General features: G+C 45.2%; 1 long non-coding RNA gene across 1 annotated transcript in view; it reads right to left on the reverse strand.

The window, feature by feature from the left end:
* Nucleotides 1-4,005: 4,005 nt before the first annotated feature.
* Nucleotides 4,006-21,220, reverse strand: part of LOC115090122 — a 64,039-nt gene continuing 46,824 nt past the window's right edge. The window contains exon 3 of the long non-coding RNA XR_003856312.1: nt 4,006-5,026. This is a non-coding gene — a long non-coding RNA (uncharacterized LOC115090122). The remainder of the gene's footprint in view (nt 5,027-21,220) is intronic.

Consider the following 21,220-nt stretch of genomic DNA (forward strand, 5'->3'; position numbering starts at 1 on the left):
CTTCTTTTATGTTAGAACTTCAGCCCCGTCACTGTAGCTCTCTTTTAATCCAAGTCATTGGTTAAACCCAGTCAAAAAAATTGATTAGATTTGTCTGACAAGAGCTACCTCTGGTAAAACCATGGATTCCAGAAACTGCAGTATCCTCTGTTTTAGCAGCAGTTCCATTGATTTTCTCACCACAGAGGTCAAATTAACCAATCTGTGGGTCCCAGCCCCCTCCTTACTTTCACTTTTATGAATCGGAGCCACATTCGCCTGTCTCCAGTCCTCCAGAAATACTCCTGACTCCAAAGAAGCACTGAAAAGATCAGCCAGCAGAGCTGCCAGAACTTCTCTAAGTTCCCTAAATTCCCTTTGATATATTCCATCCAGCCCCATCTCCTTAGTTACTTTATATTTAGTTAAATTATCTCAAACACACTTTTCTGAAAATTAATTGAGGGATTGCCGGCGCACGCAAGTTGCTACTGCTCCAATGGAGCAGTAAGCAATGAAATAAAATTTAAAAAATGGTAGGAGAAAGGGTTTAGGGGGTGGGGAGGGGAAGGGAAGGGGAAAGGAAGTTAACATAGGGGGTAGGGAAGTTCCCTCCCAATCTGCTCCTTAATTGGAGCGGACTGGGAGGGAACTGGGGAAGGCCATGATACTTTGCCGCGAAATATTTACTTAAGTCTAGTCTTCACCCCCCCCCCCCCCCTTGTGTGCGCCATCCGCACATTCGCGCGTGGATTACAAAACTCCACCCTACTCCTCATGCAGGAAGAAACAAGGAGGCATGAGTACCATTTTGGCCCATGACCTTCCCAATGAGACCCTGCGTCCAGATCGGGGCATGGGTTAAATGCATATACAGTAAATTGACTAGGAGTAAGGCATGTGGATACTTTTGTACCCAAGTAATTTGCAGTGAATTTTCAAAGAGAAACTACGCAAGTAGTTTCTTTGAAAATGCCTTCAACACTTACGCACGTACAGAATTACCCATGTGCTTTTTATCTGCTATTTGTGTGGGCACAGTATTGAGAATGCATACTACTACTAACCTTGTAATCAGAGCAATGCTTGATGCTGAGCTCGCAGGAGGGAAGGGCAAATCCTCTTACTGGCTTACCTGACAGTACCGAGGGTGAGTTTTTGAAGGTACTAAGGGGTGCAGTTGGGGAACTGGGGAGGGGGAGCAATGGGAGATTATATTTGGCAGGGGGATAATGGTGGGGCTGGTGACTGCTCCCAGAAATCTTTTTAAGTCAGGTGGGAAAGACAAGGATCCTGCACTGGGCTATCAGCCCTAGAGCAACATTTTCAAGACAGTGGAAGGGAAGGAGAATCCCACAAGGCCCTGTTGGCTGCCCTGCTTTACTTTTCTATTGAGGAAACAGGACGGGAAGGACCCCTTGGAGAGCTGCCCCCTCCCCCATTGAAGCACCTTCTTCTTGGCTTGGAGAAAGAGGGGATTATGAAGGGGACAACTGACTCACTTCCTTCCTCTCCCTTACCTGCCTTTATTATTTGGTCTGATGGAGGAGGGATCAGGCCAACCAAATTTATGACTGTTAATTCCGTGCAGCCAATTTGGTAGCTAGCACTGAAAATGAGCTCTGGCAGCATAACTTTACCTCTCCCCCCTCTCCAATCTAACCCCTCTCCCAAGCCCAACCAAACTTAGTAACCCAGTGAGACTTAGGTGGCTAAATGCTCAGCTGGAGAGGATTTTCAAAGGTTTTGATTTAGCTGGCTAAGTCCTTAAACAGCCAACTACATCCCTTTGAAAACTGACTCCTTAAAAATCTACTAGGGATGTGCATTCATTTCCTATATATTGGTAATCCACAATGTATAGGGCCATATTCGTTGTATTCGTGGGGAAGTGAAACGTATCGCGATTCCCACGAATACAACGAATCTTCGCCGAAGTGTTCGGCTGTCTAAAGGAGCGAATTTAAACAAACCCCCCACCCTCCTGACCCCCCCAAGACTTACCAAAACTCCCTGGTGGTCCAGCGGGGGTTCCAGCAGCTATCTCCTGCACTCACACCCTCGACTGCTGGTATTCAAAATGGTGCCGATAGCCTTTGACCTTACTATATCACAGGGGCTACCGGTGCCATTGGTCAGCCCCTGTCACATGGTAGGAGCAATGGCTGACCGACGCCATCTTGTGCTCCTACTATGTGACAGGGGCCGACCAATGGCACCGGTAGCCCCTATGACATAGTAAGATCAAAGACTATCGGCGCCATTTTGAATACCGGCAGCCGAGGGTGTGAGTGCAGGAGATGGCTCCTGGACCCCCTGCTGGACCACCAGGGAGTTTTGGTAAATCTTGGGGGGGGTCAGGAGGGTGGGGGGGATTGTAGTTAATTCAATTTTAGCTGGGAAATGAATAAGAATTAACACATGAACGTATCGGGGGCCCCCTTGCCGAATGCAACGTATCTGCCCACCGATGAATACGAATCCCGAATGCAAATTATGGCGTCCCTCTGCACATTCCTAAAATCTACCTCTTCATAACACAGCAATCTTCCAAATGTAAATCTGGATCCTTGCATCCTTAACATCTCTTGAAGACATATTGTTTAATACCGTTTTAGATGAAATATGTAGTACTGGTAACAACTAAGAAGCAAGATATCTTCTAATTCTAAAAAGTCAGGGTGAGGCAATTCTGTTTCTGGCAGTGGGTCATAATTTTAGGATGTTAGTGTGAAAAGAATCACATTTAAATGAAACCCACAACAGTATCATATCCATATTATAAAAGCTGATGTTTCATAGTTCAAGATATTCTAGGAGCTATTGTATTACACCTTATGGCTTTTAAGATCTCTATCTGAAATGCTAAGGTTAGAAATGGACTTATGATTACTTTGTCTTACCTGTAATAGTCTGCCTTTTTCAGTTCAGTCAAAAATCTCTTAGATCTCTGTATCCTTCATTCTCATCCACCCAAGATACTAACATCCATGGCAAAAAATTATAAGGTAGATTTTAAGAGTCGTGTGCGGGCACACATGTGCGTGCATTTGCAGGCCTGCGCACATTGGACGTGCCAATTGTATAACATGCACGCATGATTTTATATTGACGCTTGCATGAGCGCGCGAATGCTGCCTCGTGTGCAAAAGTGGGAGGATTTTAGTAGATGTGCGCGACGACACATTAGGGTCTATTTCCCTGTTCTCTCCCAGTTCGCTCCAGTAAAGGCGAGGACTTCCTAAACCCCCTCTCTAACCTGCCTCCCTTTTACCCTACTAGCCCCGACCCCTAAAACCCTGCTGGCTTCCTTAATTTTTTTTATTGTATTACTTACCCACAGTCCACAGCAGCAAGTTATGTGGTCGTCGGATCCTGGTGCGCTTGTGCGCGACTCTGACTTAATGGCGCTGTCCCGGCCCACCCATGCCCCGCCCTGGACCCCGCCCCAGCCCACCCCTTTTTGCAAAAACTTTTCCAAATCATGTACCGGGAGTTACGTGTGTGGCTGCGGGCCTCTTAAAATCCACCCAGCCCACACGCGTCCCAGTCATTCACGTGGCTCCTCGATTTGCCATGCGTAGAGCTTTTAAAATTCGCCTTTATGTTAGGGCATGTCTGGCGGTTCAAACTTGTAAGTGCACAGATGAACTTGATAAGTTCTTGGTCCTTGCTCCTGCCTCTAAATTTCCAATATGTATACTATTACACTCCACACATCTCACATTAATCTCCTTAAAGGAATACATTTGATAAAAATTGAACACGAAGCCTAGTGATGTGAACAAAAGAAAAGTTGCTCCCAGCAATGAGTTTTAGCAATTTGACATGTATACAATTTTTGCCAAGAAGAAATGGAAGTATCCAAGTGCAGATTTCCTTTGGTCCTTTTCCTCCAGCAATAGTGCGTGCAGAACAGCCCCCCCATGCAGCACCATGAATTGTACTCCAACTAGGAAGCTGGATTCACCCAGTGTCCACATTTATGATGCTCCAAAGTGGAGTCCATGGTCTACGTCAGTCCTGTAGAAAAGCACAGTGCTGCTATTTTGCAAACAGCTTCTATTTACTTTTTCTTTATTTCTCCTATATTGTGGTAACATTGCATAACTTGAGCTTATGTGGTTCTTTCAGTACTTTTACAATTTGATGTGGCAAACTACTCCCTGTTTTGAGTTCTGTCATACTACATTCTAGTATCATCTTCAGTTCCTTGCAACGAGGTAGGAAAAGATCAGCAGGACGACTGAAAATGTGTAGGCAAGCTGAAAATCCATTGATAACGTTTGGGAAAAGCACAGATTTAATTCCTATAACAGTCTTGCAATAGACAACTGAATCATAAATATCTCTTCAAAAACTGCACATACATCAGTACTATGCATCATACAGTCCAAACAGATTTTATTAGCAAGATAAACTTATCACTTTTTGAATGTATATTTTCAATAAAAAATGTAATTACAAGTATATTGCTTGCCAAGATTGCCGAGAGATTCTTGGAGAACTTTCTTGGTAAAAATATTCAAAATATTTATCTACTAATAAATCTATACAGCTGGCATCTCTTTTTAGCATTAAAAGGTCAGTACCCATTCACCACCTTAAAGCACTCAGAGGAAAATAGCTTTATGGGAAGGCTGGCAAATGAAAATATTGCTATTCTAAGTCAGAGCAAGGGGAGGCTGAACAGTGGGTGAAAGAGGCAAAAGGGATATTTTAAAAATTCTAGGCTTGCCCAGCTGTGCAGAGCAGAATGCAGCATTGGTTGACTCATTTCCTTGTATATGAGTCCAATTATTCCTTTTCAGACCTGCAGTGCTGCTTTTCTCACATTGGTCCTCTAGAGAAAAAGGCTGGGAGATCACAGTAAGGATGTTTGTGTACTGATGTCAGTACAATCAAATGGGAAGAAGCCAATAATGCCTGCACCTCACTTCAATCCCCATATTCACTGAAACACAGTTATTCACACTGGGGTCGATTTTGAAAGCAGCGTGTGGCCGTCCATGTGCACACGGTTCCCGGCACGCATTCATGAATGTACCTATTTTATACACAGAGAAAAAATAGAAACTGTATAAATACTAAGAAGGCAGTTATCAAAGTCCTTTCTGCAGATAAAAAAGCATTTTGCCTGTGTAAATCAGCTGTCTGAAAAGTGACCACTCTCTATGCAAATAAAAGTAGGTGGTTTGTTCTACTTTTACCTATATTGACAGGAGCCATTCTTGACAGCATGTTTAGGATGGGGGGAGAGAAGCACCGCACACAGATTAGATCATCACATTTCTGTGTGCTGATTTCAAGGGAAAAAGTATCCACAGAAAAAGCAGGCACAAAATCCTTACGGGTACTTTTTCCTAGAGCAATAATCATAACAAAAGCATGTACATAATATTGTCACTTTGATTATTGGTGCAAAGCACGTGGGTAAACAGTAACCATGGCATTTGCATCAATGGCTGTAGTTCGAATATCATCCCTTATAAGGACAATTTTCAAAGCCATTTAGTGGGTAAATCGCAAGTTAGGCACATAAATTGTCAGTCTGAAAATTTCCCTAAAATACATTTTGCCACATTTAGAGGTAGCCTTCCTGGAGATGTGCTTAGGTAAGGAAAGGAAAAATATGCACATAAAATACATTTTCAAATCTGCGTGTGTTATTTTCCATTAAAAAAAAAAGGGCCTGCATAAAAAGCAGATGCATAGTTTCTGTGAAATTTATCCCAATGCAGAATCTGAAAACTAACCCCTATAACATTATGGTACAAGAAAAATAATGGGATCACTACCAATTCATTACTACAGAGAATAAATTAATTTTGATCATCTGAAACATTCCCATTTCAACCCATAATAAGTTCAATGCTACAAAACCACATCTCATGGTAGAGGAGAAAAACACAAGAATGGCATTCCTAATAAAAATCAGTAGTAAGCAAAAATCCTATACCACGTACAGAGAGATAAAGGATCATAAGGAGGATAATCTTATAAGTGTGCATGGTAGGATACCTTTGACATACAGACTTTATCCAGAATTTGAAAACAAACGTGCATAAGTTCCCTTTGAAAATTTGTGGATAATTGGCCTGGTACCTGCAAAGATGAATCTGCACAAAGTTATACCTCTTCTTCGGTAGGTGTAACTTGTCAGGTTAATTAACACACACAGGGGCAGAATTTAATACATGTGTGTGTGCTTCCTGGCGTGCACACATGGACGTGCCGATTTTATAACATGCATGCACTGGCGCACGCATGTTATAAAATTGGCGGGCCTTGCGCACATGCACACCGGATTTTAAAATCCTCACGCGCATGTGCCTGTGGCGTGTGCAAGGGGGGATGGAATAATGCAATTTCTGCATGGCGACGCATCCTGGGCTTCCCCATTTCACTCCCAGTCCACTCCAATTAAGGAGCAGACTGGAAGGGAACTTCCCTACCCTAACCTCCCTTCCCTTCCCCTCTCCTCCCTGCCCGCTGATCCTACCCTAACTTTCCTTTTTTTTTTTGTTTTTCAAGTTGCTGCTCCTCTGGAGCAAATGGCAAATGGCTGCTGTACCGGTGTCTCCAGCCCCGCCCCTCCTCGCTCCTGGACTGCCCCTTTTCTTCGGCCTGGCACTTCTGCGCGTAATGGGAGTTATGCACATGGCCGGGCCCCTTCTAAAATGCGCATGGCGTGCGCAAGGCAAAGCCGTGCACATAAGCCCCGGATTATACGTGTACGACGGATTAAGAATTCACCCTATAGAGGGCAACTTTCAAACAACTCCATGCAACCCATTATACACACGGATATGCCACACGGATATCTACTACAGTACTTTATAACATGCACATATCAGGTACATGCAGATTATAAAATACACACGTCTACCCTGTAACGTACACACATATTTTACCCTACACAGAAATATTCGCAATGCATTGAAAGCGTGTAATTTTCCTACCTATTTTAAAAATATGTGTGATATTTTATACATGAAAAAAAGTGTGACCTACTCGCATAAAACCCTGTTTACGCACAGAAGTCAGTATATTTGAAAAACATGTGTGCATAAATTAAATCACCAGTTTGCTGAAACCTCCATCAATTCACCCAGTCCTTTTCTAGGTCATCAAGACCCTCCTAGGTCTTCACTCTGAGCTCTATGCAGTTCACCCAGACCTTCCAACCAATAGGAATCAATAGATGAGTCTGATATCAGTTGCACAAGATATTTAGCAGGTGTAAAATTACATGAATAAGAAGGTCAAATGTACACAAGTAATGGGTAAATTTTAAAAGAAACGTGTGTGCACCCATAAACACACGTATTGCAGCACTAGAAAAAATATGCCTTATTTTATAAAGTATGCACGTAGCATTTAAAATGCTGTTGCCACACATAGTTCTACAGTCTTTAAATGCGTATCTTACATGGGGAGAAAGAGCAAGAGAGAACCTCTGTATAGTCAGTCTGACACTCTCTATATAGGTACCACGTTAGAGCGGCACTTTGAATCAGGGTGGGTATTCAGGAGGTGGGTTGGGGTTAAGGGGGGTGTTGTTACAGACACATTCAGAGGTATTCATAGTAAAACTGACATCAGTAAAGAATTGTAGTCCTTATAAGTGATGAAAAGTCTAACAAGAGGAATTGATTTGTACACTGCAGCGCTAGCTGCAGTGTACAAATCTAGTCCTTTTCATCACTTATAAGGAAGGACTACAATTCTTACTGATGTCAGTTTTACTATGAATACCTCTGAATGTGTCTGTAACAACACCCCCCTTAACCCCAACTCACTTCCTGAAAATGATTCAAAGTGCCCTTCTAGAATGGTACCTATATATAGAGTGTCAGATTGACTCTATAGAGAGGTTCTCTCTCTCTCTCCCATGAGGAGCAGTAGCAAAGTTACACAGGCAACATACACACATTGCCGATACAAAATTTATGGTTATGTTTGTCAGTCTTGGCCCCATCCCAGGACATCCATGCTCTGCCCCTTTTCTACCTCCTTATTCTTGACATGTGTACAGGAATGTACATGCATACTTCCCAGCTTCTTAAAATTTGTGTTGCTTGCGCGTAGCCCACATACGCGTGCAGGGGGCCATTATTGCATGAGCATGTAAGTTCTAACTCCACCCCCAGAATGCCTATTGCCTTTAACTGAGTTACGTGCATACATTTATGTTCACTGAGCCCCAGCTATTTCTGAGTCTCTTGAGGAAATTAAAAAGCCATGGGGTAGGAGGCAATGTTCTGTTGTGGGCTGAGAACTGGTTAAAAGATAGAAAACAAGAGTAGGACTAAATGGTACATTTTCCCAATGGAGAAAGGTGAATAGGGGAGTGCCCCAAGGATCTGTTCTGGGACCACTGATTTTAAATATATTTATAACTGACCTGGAAATGGAAACTACAAATGAGGTGATCAAATTTGCCGATTATACACGTGCGCTGACGCACACGTGTTATAACACGTGTGCGTCAGCGCACACGTGTTATAAAATACGATATCCGTGCGCGCAAGGAGCGGACTGGGAGGGAACTTCCCTATACCCCCTCCTACTCTGCCTCCCTTTTCCCTCTCTCCTCTCCTCCCCGACCCCTAAAACCCCTTTCCCTACCTTTTTTTAAATTTCAGAACTTACTTCATCTGAATAGATGAAGTAAGTTCTGAATAGATGAAGTAAGTTCTGCATGCTGGCTGGCTGCTGGTGTGCGCTTCCCCAGGAGAGGGCCTAATGGCCGCTGTCCCGGCTGGCCTCCGTCTCACCTCGCCCCACCCAGACCCCACCCCCTGGCACGCCCCTTTCATCGAGCCCAGCACTTCTGTGCATATCAGGAGATACACGCATGGCTGGGCCATTTTTAAAATGCACTCGGCACGCGCAAAGCCCAGCCACAAGCATACCCCCCGATTTTTACGCACGCCAGGCTTTTAAAATTTGGGCATTAATGTGAACAAGTGCAACATGATGCATGTAGGTAAGAGCAACCCAAATTATAGCTATGCAATGCAAGATTCCACATTAGGAGTCACCATCCAGGAAAAGGATCTAGGCATCATCATGGATAATATGTTGAAATCTTCTATTCAGTGTGTGGCAGCAGCAGCTAAGAAAATAAATAGAATGCTAGGAATTATTAGGAAAGGAATGGAGAATATAACAGAGAATCATAATGCCTCTGTATCGCTCCATGCTGTGACAACACTTTGAGTACTGTGTGCAGTTCTGGTCACCGCATCTCAAAAAAGACGTAGCAGAATTAGAAAAGGTACGAGAAAGATGACCAAAATGATAAAGAGAATGGAACAATTCCCCTATGAGGAAAGGCTAAAAGAAGTTAGAGCTCTTCAGTTTGGAGAAAAGATGGCTGAGGGGAGATATGACAGAGGTCTATAAAATAATGGGTGGAGTGGATCGGGTAAACGTGAATCAGTTGTTTACTCTTTCAAAAAGTACAAAGAGACTAGTGGACATTCAATGAAATTACTAAGTGATAAAATTGAAGACAAATAGAAGAAAATATTTTTTTACTCAACACATAATTAAACTCTGAAAATGTTGCAGGAAAATGTGATGAAAGTGTTAGTGTAGCTGAGTTGAAGAAAAAGGTTTAGACAAGTTCCTGTAAGAAAAGTCATAAATCATAAGTAAGGTGGACTTGGGGAAATACACTGTTTATCCCTGGGATAAGCAACATAGAATCTATTGACCTTTTGGGATCAGACATTTTTTGAAACAGGATACTGGGCTTGATGGACCTTGGTGTGACCAAATATGGCAAATCTTATATTCTTATGTATGAACATAAAACCATGCACAAAACTGGCTTTGAAAATCAGGCCCAAAATATCAAGAGATGCAGAGATCAAGAAAATGTGGCAGAAAGATACAGAATTAATCACAACTGTCTTGGGTGCCAATGGCTTGATTACAAAAAATTCCAAGTGCACCTTGATATACATTCCCTGAACACATTAGATCCTACAAACTGCAGAGGGAAGTTCTCTTTGACACAATGTAAGTATTAAGAAGAAAATTAGCAATAAACCTGAGAGATCAAGATTGTACCCAACATATCCCGGCTTAAGGGTGAGTCATTTCCGTCATGGAGACACTATCCTGAGGAAAAAATATACATATTAAAGTAAAAAAAGAAACTACCAAATGCCTTAGCACTGTAGGTATAAATATAAAAAACTGGCTTCGCAAATTGCTATATCACCTGCACATACAATCAGAAAATGATATAAATGTATTACACTCCATTATCTTTAATTAACAATTTAGATAAAAATGCATATTAAAAATAGAATCATAAAATACAAAATTAAAAAAATACAAAAAACACTCCTTCTTTACAGGTTACACCTGTAATCATTCATCCAAAACACTCACAACATACCATACTCAAATATACTAATCAATCATACATATAATCATAAAATACTTTTATCTCAACATGTTTCACTTCACAAAGCTTCTTCAGGGGAATTACATTAACAATGCTCAGATGACATCCAAATATTCTCTATGGAAGATATCAAATGGCGATTCCAAGATACAAGTTCACATTACGTTCATTAATATCATTTCATGTTAGAATCAAAAAGACCAATCACAGTGTGGCTCTTAAAGCAAAGCTATCTCAAATCTTCATACTTCATAAGGACATTGATAATGCCACCTTCAAAACACAAATATAAGATCTTAGCATAATGTGTAACAAAGCTATGGTCTTTACATCTTCTTCCATCATAAACAAAAATTGTTTACAATATAGTTGTTACACTCAGTGCTCCGCGGGCTACCCCCATGGACTGTCACTCTCACCTCCAGGCCTCACCCGAAATGCAGCAGGATGCCGCTAGCATACACAGCAGTACGCCGCCATTGACCTGGGTTGGCCCACCAGTCCTCTGTGGCAAAACACCACCAGTGATTACAACATGGTTGGATGCTGATGCCAAACCTTCTTAAGTGCACCCACTCGTCTCTTCTCAGCATTTAAAGTGACCGCTGTTGGAAAACCCCCGCAGCCCCTATTGATGATGTCAGCACCAAGGCTCTATAAAAGGGCAGCATTCCAAGCATAACACACCTCAGCAACAGGTTCAGTTAGTTGATATAGTGCATGGTGCTCCAGTGTCTTGTCTTTGTTCCTTCTTGTCTTCAGTTCCAGCCTGTCTTCAGTTGTGTCCAGTTTGTCTTCTGTCCACATCTGCTTAACTCTAGCCTTATTCCTGCTGTGCTTGCCCTGACCTGCCTATTCATCCCCCGTCTTCTCCCTTGGACGGATGCCTGATATTTACATCAGCCTGATCTCGGACAAGCTTGACCACTGCCCGCCTCTGACAACTGCTTGCCTCTGACCATCACTTGGACCTTGGACCTATCTGATCTCCTCCTGCCTACAATCCAAGGCTTCCAAGGACCTTCACTACTGTCTTCAGCAGAGACCCCCACCTAAGACCTGCTAGCCCTAGGGATGTGAATCGTTTTTCAATGATTAAAATTATCGTCCGATAATGTTTATATTGTCTTAAATCGTTATAGAACACGATACAATAGAAATTCTAACGATTTATCGTTAAAAATCGTTAAATCGTGTTAGTGCGCACTAACTCGAGTTAGTGCGCACTAACTCCCCGTTAGTGCGCACTAACTCGATTTAGTGCGCACTAACTGAAAATGATACAAATAAACACTTTCCAGGTCACTGAAGGTCAGTTAGGAATGAATATGTGTTCCTATTGGCTGGCTGCCCTCTTATCTATTGATGTTACCAAGGTTACCACTGAGGTGATGGTTGGGGGGGATGGGAAATGGAACTGGAAACTAACGAACACCAACAGAAAATGAAACAAAGTGTTCACACTTCCCAGGTCAGTAAAGGTCACTTAGGAATGAATATGTATGTATGTATTCCTATTGGCTGGCTGTGCTCTTATCTATTGATGTTACCATTATGGTTGGGGGGATGTGAAATGGAAACAGTTGGAAGCTTGACAAAAAAAGTAATGTAATGATCAGCACTCACGTGACTAGAACTTGTTTGTTTATTATTTTTGTTAGCAGGCACCTGAAATGCTAGTGCATGTTGAATTTGCCAATCACTGTGCATTTTAGAAAGGTGGTCCTGGCTGGAACTGTACACAGTTCAAATATATGTAATTGATTGTTGGTAAGTGTATTTTTTAAGTAGCCACACTGGCACCAGTATGTTTACTTTTCCTCCTACTTAACTCACTAGCTCAGCTTTGTAAGAAGGGCTTCTCTGCTTGTGTGTTGTTTTTGTTTGGTGTGAGGAGAGCAGAAACATCAGATCTTTATTCAATCTACTACAGTCATCTCTTACAGTGCCCTATCCCTATTAATACCAGGAGTGTTGTGATCTTCCTGCACACAGTGCCCTAACCCTGATACCAGTCTGAGACAGCTCCCTCCCTGCATTACTAGTGAGAGGCTGGCTTCACAGACAGGGGGGAGCTGCCTGACCCTCACTCCTGACTTCCCCCATGTCCCAGCGAGTGAATGGTGTGTGGGGGAGGGGGGGGGGGGGAGGATGGTGAAGTCTGAGACAGCTCCCTCCCTGCATTACTAGTGAGAGGCTGGCTTCACAGACAGGGGGGAGCTGCCTGACCCTCACTCCTGACTTCCCCCATGTCCCAGCTAGTGAATGGTGTGTGGGTGGGGGGGGGGGGGGGGAGGATGGTGAAGTCTGAGACAGCTCCCTCCCTGCATTACTAGTGAGAGGCTGGCTTCACAGACAGGGGGGAGCTGCCTGACCCTCACTCCTGACTTCCCCCATGTCCCAGCTAGTGAATGGTGTGTGGGTGAGGGGGGGGGGGAGGATGGTGAAGTCTGAGACAGCTCCCTCCCTGCATTACTAGTGAGAGGCTGGCTTCACAGACAGGGGGGAGCTGCCTGACCCTCACTCCTGACTTCCCCCATGTCCCAGCTAGTGAATGGTGTGTGGGTGAGGGGGGGGGTGGATGGTGAAGTCTGAGACAGCTCCCTCCCTGCATTACTAATGAGAGGCTGGCTTCACAGACAGGGGGGAGCTGCCTGACCCTCACTCCTGACTTCCCCCATGTCCCAGCTAGTGAATGGTGTGTGGGTGAGGGGGGGGGGTGGATGGTGAAGTCTGAGACAGCTCCCTCCCTGCATTACTAATGAGAGGCTGGCTTCACAGACAGGGGGGAGCTGCCTGACCCTCACTCCTGACTTCCCCCATGTCCCAGCTAGTGAATGGTGTGTGGGTGAGGGGGGGGGTGGATGGTGAAGTCTGAGACAGCTCCCTCCCTGCATTACTAATGAGAGGCTGGCTTCACAGACAGGGGGGAGCTGCCTGACCCTCACTCCTGACTTCCCCCATGTCCCAGCTAGTGAATGGTGTGTGGGTGAGGGGGTGGGGGAGGATGGTGAAGTCTGAGACAGCTCCCTCCCTGCATTACTAGTGAGAGGCTGGCTTCACAGACAGGGGGGAGCTGCCTGACCCTCACTCCTGACTTCCCCCATGTCCCAGCTAGTGAATGGTGTGTGGGTGAGGGGGGGGGGGAGGATGGTGAAGTCTGAGACAGCTCCCTCCCTGGATTACTAGTGAGAGGCTGGCTTCACAGACAGGGGGGAGCTGCCTGACCCTCACTCCTGACTTCCCCCATGTCCCAGCTAGTGAATGGTGTGTGGGTGAGGGGGGGGGGGTGGATGGTGAAGTCTGAGACAGCTCCCTCCCTGCATTACTAATGAGAGGCTGGCTTCACAGACAGGGGGGAGCTGCCTGACCCTCACTCCTGACTTCCCCCATGTCCCAGCTAGTGAATGGTGTGTGGGTGAGGGGGGGGGTGGATGGTGAAGTCTGAGACAGCTCCCTCCCTGCATTACTAATGAGAGGCTGGCTTCACAGACAGGGGGGAGCTGCCTGACCCTCACTCCTGACTTCCCCCATGTCCCAGCTAGTGAATGGTGTGTGGGTGAGGGGGGGGGGGGTGGATGGTGAAGTCTGAGACAGCTCCCTCCCTGCATTACTAATGAGAGGCTGGCTTCACAGACAGGGGGGAGCTGCCTGACCCTCACTCCTGACTTCCCCCATGTCCCAGCTAGTGAATGGTGTGTGGGTGAGGGGGGGGGAGGATGGTGAAGTCTGAGACAGCTCCCTCCCTGCATTACTAGTGAGAGGCTGGCTTCACAGACAGGGGGGAGCTGCCTGACCCTCACTCCTGACTTCCCCCATGTCCCAGCTAGTGAATGGTGTGTGGGTGAGGGGGGGGGGGGGAGGATGGTGAAGTCTGAGACAGCTCCCTCCCTGGATTACTAGTGAGAGGCTGGCTTCACAGACAGGGGGGAGCTGCCTGACCCTCACTCCTGACTTCCCCCATGTCCCAGCTAGTGAATGGTGTGTGGGTGAGGGGGGGGGGTGGATGGTGAAGTCTGAGACAGCTCCCTCCCTGCATTACTAGTGAGAGGCTGGCTTCACAGACAGGGGGGAGCTGCCTGACCCTCACTCCTGACTTCCCCCATGTCCCAGCTAGTGAATGGTGTGTGGGTGAGGGGGGGGGGGAGGATGGTGAAGTCTGAGACAGCTCCCTCCCTGCATTACTAGTGAGAGGCTGGCTTCACAGACAGGGGGGAGCTGCCTGACCCTCACTCCTGACTTCCCCCATGTCCCAGCTAGTGAATGGTGTGGGGGGGGGGGGGGGGGGGAGGATGGTGAAGTCTGAGACAGCTCCCTCCCTGCATTACTAGTGAGAGGCTGGCTTCGCAGACAGGGGGGAGCTGCCTGACCCTCACTCCTGACTTCCCCCATGTCCCAGCTAGTGAATGGTGTGTGGGTGAGGGGGGGGGGGGGGAGGATGGTGAAGTCTGAGACAGCTCCCTCCCTGCATTACTAGTGAGAGGCTGGCTTCACAGACAGGGGGGAGCTGCCTGTCCCTCACTCCTGACTTCCCCCATGTCCCAGCTAGTGAATGGTGTGTGGGTAAGGGGGGGGGGAGGATGGTGAAGTCTGAGACAGCTCCCTCCCTGCATTACTAGTGAGAGGCTGGCTTCACAGACAGGGGGGAGCTGCCTGACCCTCACTCCTCCGGGGTATTGTGATCTTCCTGCACACAGTGCCCTATCCCTGATACCAGGGGTGTTGTGATCTTCCTGCATGCAGTGCCCTATCCCTATTAATACCAGGAGTGTTGTGATCTTCCTGCATGCAGTGCCCTATCCCTGATATCGGGATGTGTGCAAGAAGATCACAACACCCCCGGTATCAGGAATAGGGCACTGTGTGCAGGAAGATCACAACACCCCCGGTATTAGGGATAGGGCACTGTGTGCAGGAAGATCACAACACTCCTGGTATTAATAGGGATAGGGCACTGTGTGCAGGAAGATCACAACACTCCTGGTATTAATAGGGATAGGGCACTGTGTGCAGGAAGATCACAATACCCCTGGTATCAGGGTTAGGGCACAAGTTCTAGTCACATTGACTGATCACATTACTTGTTTGTCAAGCTACCAACTGTTTCCATTTCCCATCCCCCATATACTGTCAGTAGGAAACTTGGTAACATGAATAAATAAGAGGGCAGCCAATAGGAATACATATTCATTCCTAAACTGACCTTAACTGACCTGAAAAGTGTCAAATTGTATCATTTTCAGTTAGTGCGCACTAATCGGAAAAAACGATTTTTAACGATTTTTTAACTAAAAAATCGTGCCTAAGACGATTTTCTTGCCCTGCCACACGATTTCTATCGTTAAGACGATATGGAAAACGATTCACATCCCTTGCTAGCCCCGGCATCCAGAAGCTCAACCTGAGGGAAACGAGGGCTGTATAGGCAAAATTCCTGCTGAGTCTCTGCTTCACCCAGGTCTGCATGCTGATGGTAGGACCCTGCAGAGTTTCTCCCTGTAGGTTGTGTCAATCCTGCCTCAGTCCAAAGGTCCACAGATGCAACAACAGTAGAGATCAAATCACATGTGTAAAGACAAGTTTCAAAAAACAATCTCTCCCTTTTAACATTCAGATTACTTGCTTATAATCTTCATTAAGGGGTAGATTTTAAAAGGTTGCAAGCGCGCGCTATCTGGCGTGCACACATGGATGCCCAATTTTATAACATGCGCGTGCAGGTGAGCGCATGTTATAAAATCGGGGGTCGGCGCGCGCAAGGAGGTGCACAATTGTGCAACTTGCGTGCGCCGACGCCCGCGGCCTTCCCCCATTTCCTCCCAAGCCACTCAGGGCAGGCGCACGTTGTGCATGCTGGCAACTTGCCAGCAAGCAATCCTCTGACACAGCGGCAAATGGCCACTGTGCCGGAGGCCTCTGGCCCCTCCCTGCCCTGCCCCAGGCCGCCCCGCCCCCTCCCCACCCCTTTTTCGAAGCCCTGGGACATGGGCGCATCCTGGGGCTTTACGCGCATCCCCGGGCTTTTCTAAAATAGGCCCAGTGCGCATAATCCGATTTACGCGTGTAGGCTTTTTAATATCTACCCCATAGCGTATCGACCCTGGGGGGATGAATCACTCAACAATTCATCTACAAGATACAAAATACAAAAAGAAAATAAACAATCACAACATTTCTTCAGCAAAACAAAAAAAAAATAAAGAAAAAATTGAAAATTACCAAGTAATGTCACAAGCTCAAAACCAACAAACAAATATTGCTGGAAAACATCAGGGCCAGTTGTATTGACTTTACAATATGCCCCAATGCACTCATATACAATAAACCTATTCTATTTTGTCATTCAGTCCACTAGGAATGATAGAACTGTCATTCTCCTGGATATATGCTTAGACATATGCTGGACATTGTAGGCTAGCATATATCCAAGTGAAAAAATATGTTTTTGCTGATATACACAGTCTTTATTCTGCATTCTTCATTCACAGTGATCCTCTTTATTAAGAAAGAGCATTCACAGAACACTAATCACATTTTTTTCTCTCTAACATGCATTGCAGTCTTGGCCTGACAATCCCCCAGTTCCCTTCCACATAGTCCAGACAGACTAAGGACAATCGTCCCTGGAGTCTTATCTGTCACACATAAGGACTCCATTACTGCATCACCTACCCTATATCTTCAGTATTCTTGCCATAATAGAGAGGGTTTTGCTTTCATCTATCCAACTCCTGCAACTATCCTGCTACCTCCTGCAATACAGTATTATACATATTGGCAAGTACAGGTCCTTCTAGACTAGATGCCCTGCATAAATACTACTTTTACTGTTCTAAATGGGGCTGGAGACTACCATGGCATGAACAAACACATTGTCATCTCTACGGGCCAAAGAATAAAAACATAAGAACATAAGAAAATGCCATACTGGGTCAGACCAAGGGTCCATCAAGCCCAGCATCCTGTTTCCAACAGTGGCCAATCCAGGCCATAAGAACCTGGCAAGTACCCAAAAACTAAGTCTATCCCATGTTACCATTGCTAATGGCAGTGGCTATTCTCTAAGTGAACTTAATAGCAGGTAATGGACTTCTCCTCCAAGAACTTATCCAATCCTTTTTTAAACACCGCTATACTGACTTGTCACTCGCTATTCTTGCCCCTTCCATAAAGCTTGCTGTCTGGAATCACCAAAGACAACAGGATGACTCACAGATGTCCCCAGGCTGCACAAAATTGGGCTCTTTAAATGCTAATAGCGAGGTCTATATTCAAAATATATATACTGGTAAAATTGGCTTTTATCCACCTGCATCTTCCCCCTTTAAAAATATGCCCCTTTTGTTAAGATAACTTGTCAGCACAAATCTTTTATGCAGCAACCCAGACAAAAAGAGGGCAGGGCTGGAGATGTGGTGAGAACAGGATAATTTATTTTGCCAGAGAGTGCCTTACTGTGCACTCTGACTACATTTATATGGACAAGTCGGATCATACAATCAACAGGCTTAAAATTTTCCAGGTAATTTTATTCAAATAATTGTACCCAGATCAGGAAGAAGCCCCTGCCAAGCTGAGCAGTTCGATGTGATCACGTTTCACATCCCGGCTGCCTCAGGAACCTCTCTGATATCTGGTTAACTTTCCATTACCGATGGGATGTTCCTTATCTCATTTTAAATTTTTGGATCCGCGAGCGTTGCCATTATGTTGTCGCGGTACAGGAGAATTTGGCACCAGCAGTGGAAAGACCGATGATTAAAGATGATCTCATAAGCGTTTAAGTAAGGAGCAGATAAGCCCCAAACACCGCAGGATGTTATGAAGGTCTATAATACAAGCACACCTGGTATATTAAGCGATGGGGTACCACATTGAATAATGGCAATTTTGTAAAACTTAATAATTTAATTGTTGATGTGGTGCTTTACTATTTTTTTTCCTGGCCATTTAAATTTAATGCAGAAGCCTTGGGGCCCATGCATCACATTTAATGTTTTTCCATGAGGTGTTATTTTATCATGGCTGACCTGTTTTTCAGTCAGCCATGATAAAATATTAGCATCAAATTGCCTATTAATGACCTTCTTTGTATGCATTTTCATTATTCATGCATGAAAATCACATACATAACAAGTCATTATAATACAGTAAGCAACCTGGATGGTGCCATACATAATATCACATATATCAAGCAATAGTGTTCTATTGTGCAATATAAGCTGTTTAACATGTGTTAGAGCACTGCCACTGCTTGCTGCATCACCCAGTATGTGAGGTGGGTAGATTCCAATAGGGGTGTGCATTCGTTTGCAACATATTGGCAATCCGCAATGTATATGCCATATTCGTTGTTTTCGTGGGGGTCACGAAACCTATGGTGACCCCCCAGGTTTGGGACCACCAGCTTGGCAGGGGCTTCTTCCTGATCTTGGCCTCCTGGTGGATTGGGGTCCAGTGGTCTGTTGCATTGTCTTCATCTAGGGGCTGACTGTGGCCCCCAACTCACTGCCCCATCCAGGCTGCTGCCCTGTGCAAGTGCACGGCTTGCACAGTGGGTTGTGCCAGCCCTGGGTGTTGCTTCCTTTCTGTGTTTTGGTTGCAGCTTGCTGTTGGCAAAGGCATGCGCTGTTTCTCTCTTCCTTGACTAGTGCCTATCATTTTGCTTCTCTTTGTCTTTCTTGGTTACATTTATGCCTTCTTTCTGCTGTGCAATCTGCTTTTATCTTATCTTTATTTATATTTATAAACCGCCTAAAGCAAACTAGGCAGTGTACAAGTAATACAATCATAAATGAATTTACACAAACACATCACAAAAAACACATATGAAACTGGCTCAGTTAGAGCTAACACATACGAACTGCTCGGTTAAAATTCTTAGATCAGATCGTACACTTGCTTAAATAGCCATGCTTTCAGCAAGGATTTGATAGATTTTAGACTATCAGCTAGACTTAGGGATTCGGGCAATGAGTTCCACAAAATTGGACCCGCCACAGAGAATGCACTCCCTCTGGTGCAACATAATATTGTTTGGTGTACTGAAGGCACATCCAAGAGGCCCCTCTGAGAGGACCATAGTTGACATGTGAAGCAGTACACTACATATGTAATAGTGCATTGCTCCAAGGTGAAATATCAGAAGAGATCAGCTTCTTTTTCACCCAGAGATGAGATGGGCGGCAGCATTTAACAATAGCTGAAGAGGTTTGATTGTCATGGCTAGGAAGCTGAGGAGAACGGAGTTACAATAGTCTACCAGTCATAGAATTGATGCATACACAACCATTCTGAAATCTGTCCTTTCCTTTTGCATTCACTGTTCATGCCTTTTAATGTAATTGTGTCTCCTTTGTAAGAGTTCCCTTTCCTGTCTTCTCTTTTCCCCTGCCTACTCAAAGATGATCTGCTTAGAACAGAAGATGGCAATTAAGCAGAGTATAAATTGTCAAATAAATAAATAAATATGCAGTAGCCTTTCCTGTACACCAAGGGGCCGATGCAAAACAAATGTGTTCAAAACAGACGCTGAATCTTCCGCGAGCGAGCGAGCAAGCAGTTGTCCACGGCAGTTGTCCACCGATTTAGAAAACGGACACTGAATTTATCGGCATCCATTTTCTTAATCGGCGCACAGCCACGGGTTCAGAAAACAGATGCTGGTTAACTTAGCATCCATTTCCTGAACCTGACCGCCAGCACTTTAAAAACATTTTTTTTAAATCTTTCGTTCCTCCAACTTAATATCACAACAACATTAAGTCGGAGGATGTACAGAAAAGCAGTATAGCATAAGGGGATTAGGATGCTTCTACATAACCCGTGTCCAACTGCGGGTTAAACAGTGCTCTCGTCTGAGTGCATTGTATTGCATCGACCCCCAAGCTTGCCACTAGAGGATGTATGCATACATTGCTTATAGTCTACCTTGGAGGGAAAGTTCCACTATTAGAGGAGTTGTTGTATGTACTGCCTTCTTGCCTGTTATCTGCTGCTTGTTGATTTGTCTGGGTGGCATTCTGACAGATTGTCCTTTTATTCTCTTTTAGCCTTACTTGCAAGTTTTCATAATCTGGGAGGAAGAGGAGGCCTTCAGAAGAAAAGTTTGGGCCCTCATATTATTCATGGTATTTCCAGATGTAATGGTGTGTGTCTGAATGATGGGTAAGTGTGCATCCTAAAGATGTTTGAAGGCTGTACTTAGGGTGGGGCGCATGTGTGGAGAGTATGTTGAGATGCTTGTGCAGTAAATACTAGGGATGTGAATCGGGCTTCGGACGATTGAAAATATCTTACGATATTTTCAAAATCTTCAGAAAGCGGGGGTTCCCCCAAAACGATAGGAAAACCCCACAAAATTGTTTGTGGGGGTTCTTTTATTGTTTTGGGGGAGGGCGGGAAAAATGGCACACAAAAATAACCCCTAAACCCACCTCGACCCTTTAAAACTAATCCCTTAGCTTCCCCCACCCTCCCGACCCCCCAAAAAACTTTTTACAGGTACCTGGTGGTCCAGTGGGGGTCCCGGGAGCGATCTCCCGCTCCCGGGCCGTCGGCTGCCACTAATCAAAGTGGTGCCGATGGCCCTTTGCCCTTACCATGTGACAGGGTATCCGTGCCATTGGCCAGCCCCTGTCACATGGAGGGAGCACTGGATAGCTGGCACCATCTTTAAAAATGGTGTAGGCCATCTAGTGCTCCTACCATGTGACAGGGGCCGGCCAATGGCACGGATACCCTGTCACATGGTAAGGGCAAAGGCCATCGGCGCCATTTTATTTAGTGGCAGCCGACGGCCCGGGAGCGGGAGAT

This window comes from Rhinatrema bivittatum, chromosome 4 (genome assembly GCF_901001135.1).
Source record: "Rhinatrema bivittatum chromosome 4, aRhiBiv1.1, whole genome shotgun sequence".
Lineage (NCBI taxonomy): Eukaryota > Metazoa > Chordata > Amphibia > Gymnophiona > Rhinatrematidae > Rhinatrema > Rhinatrema bivittatum.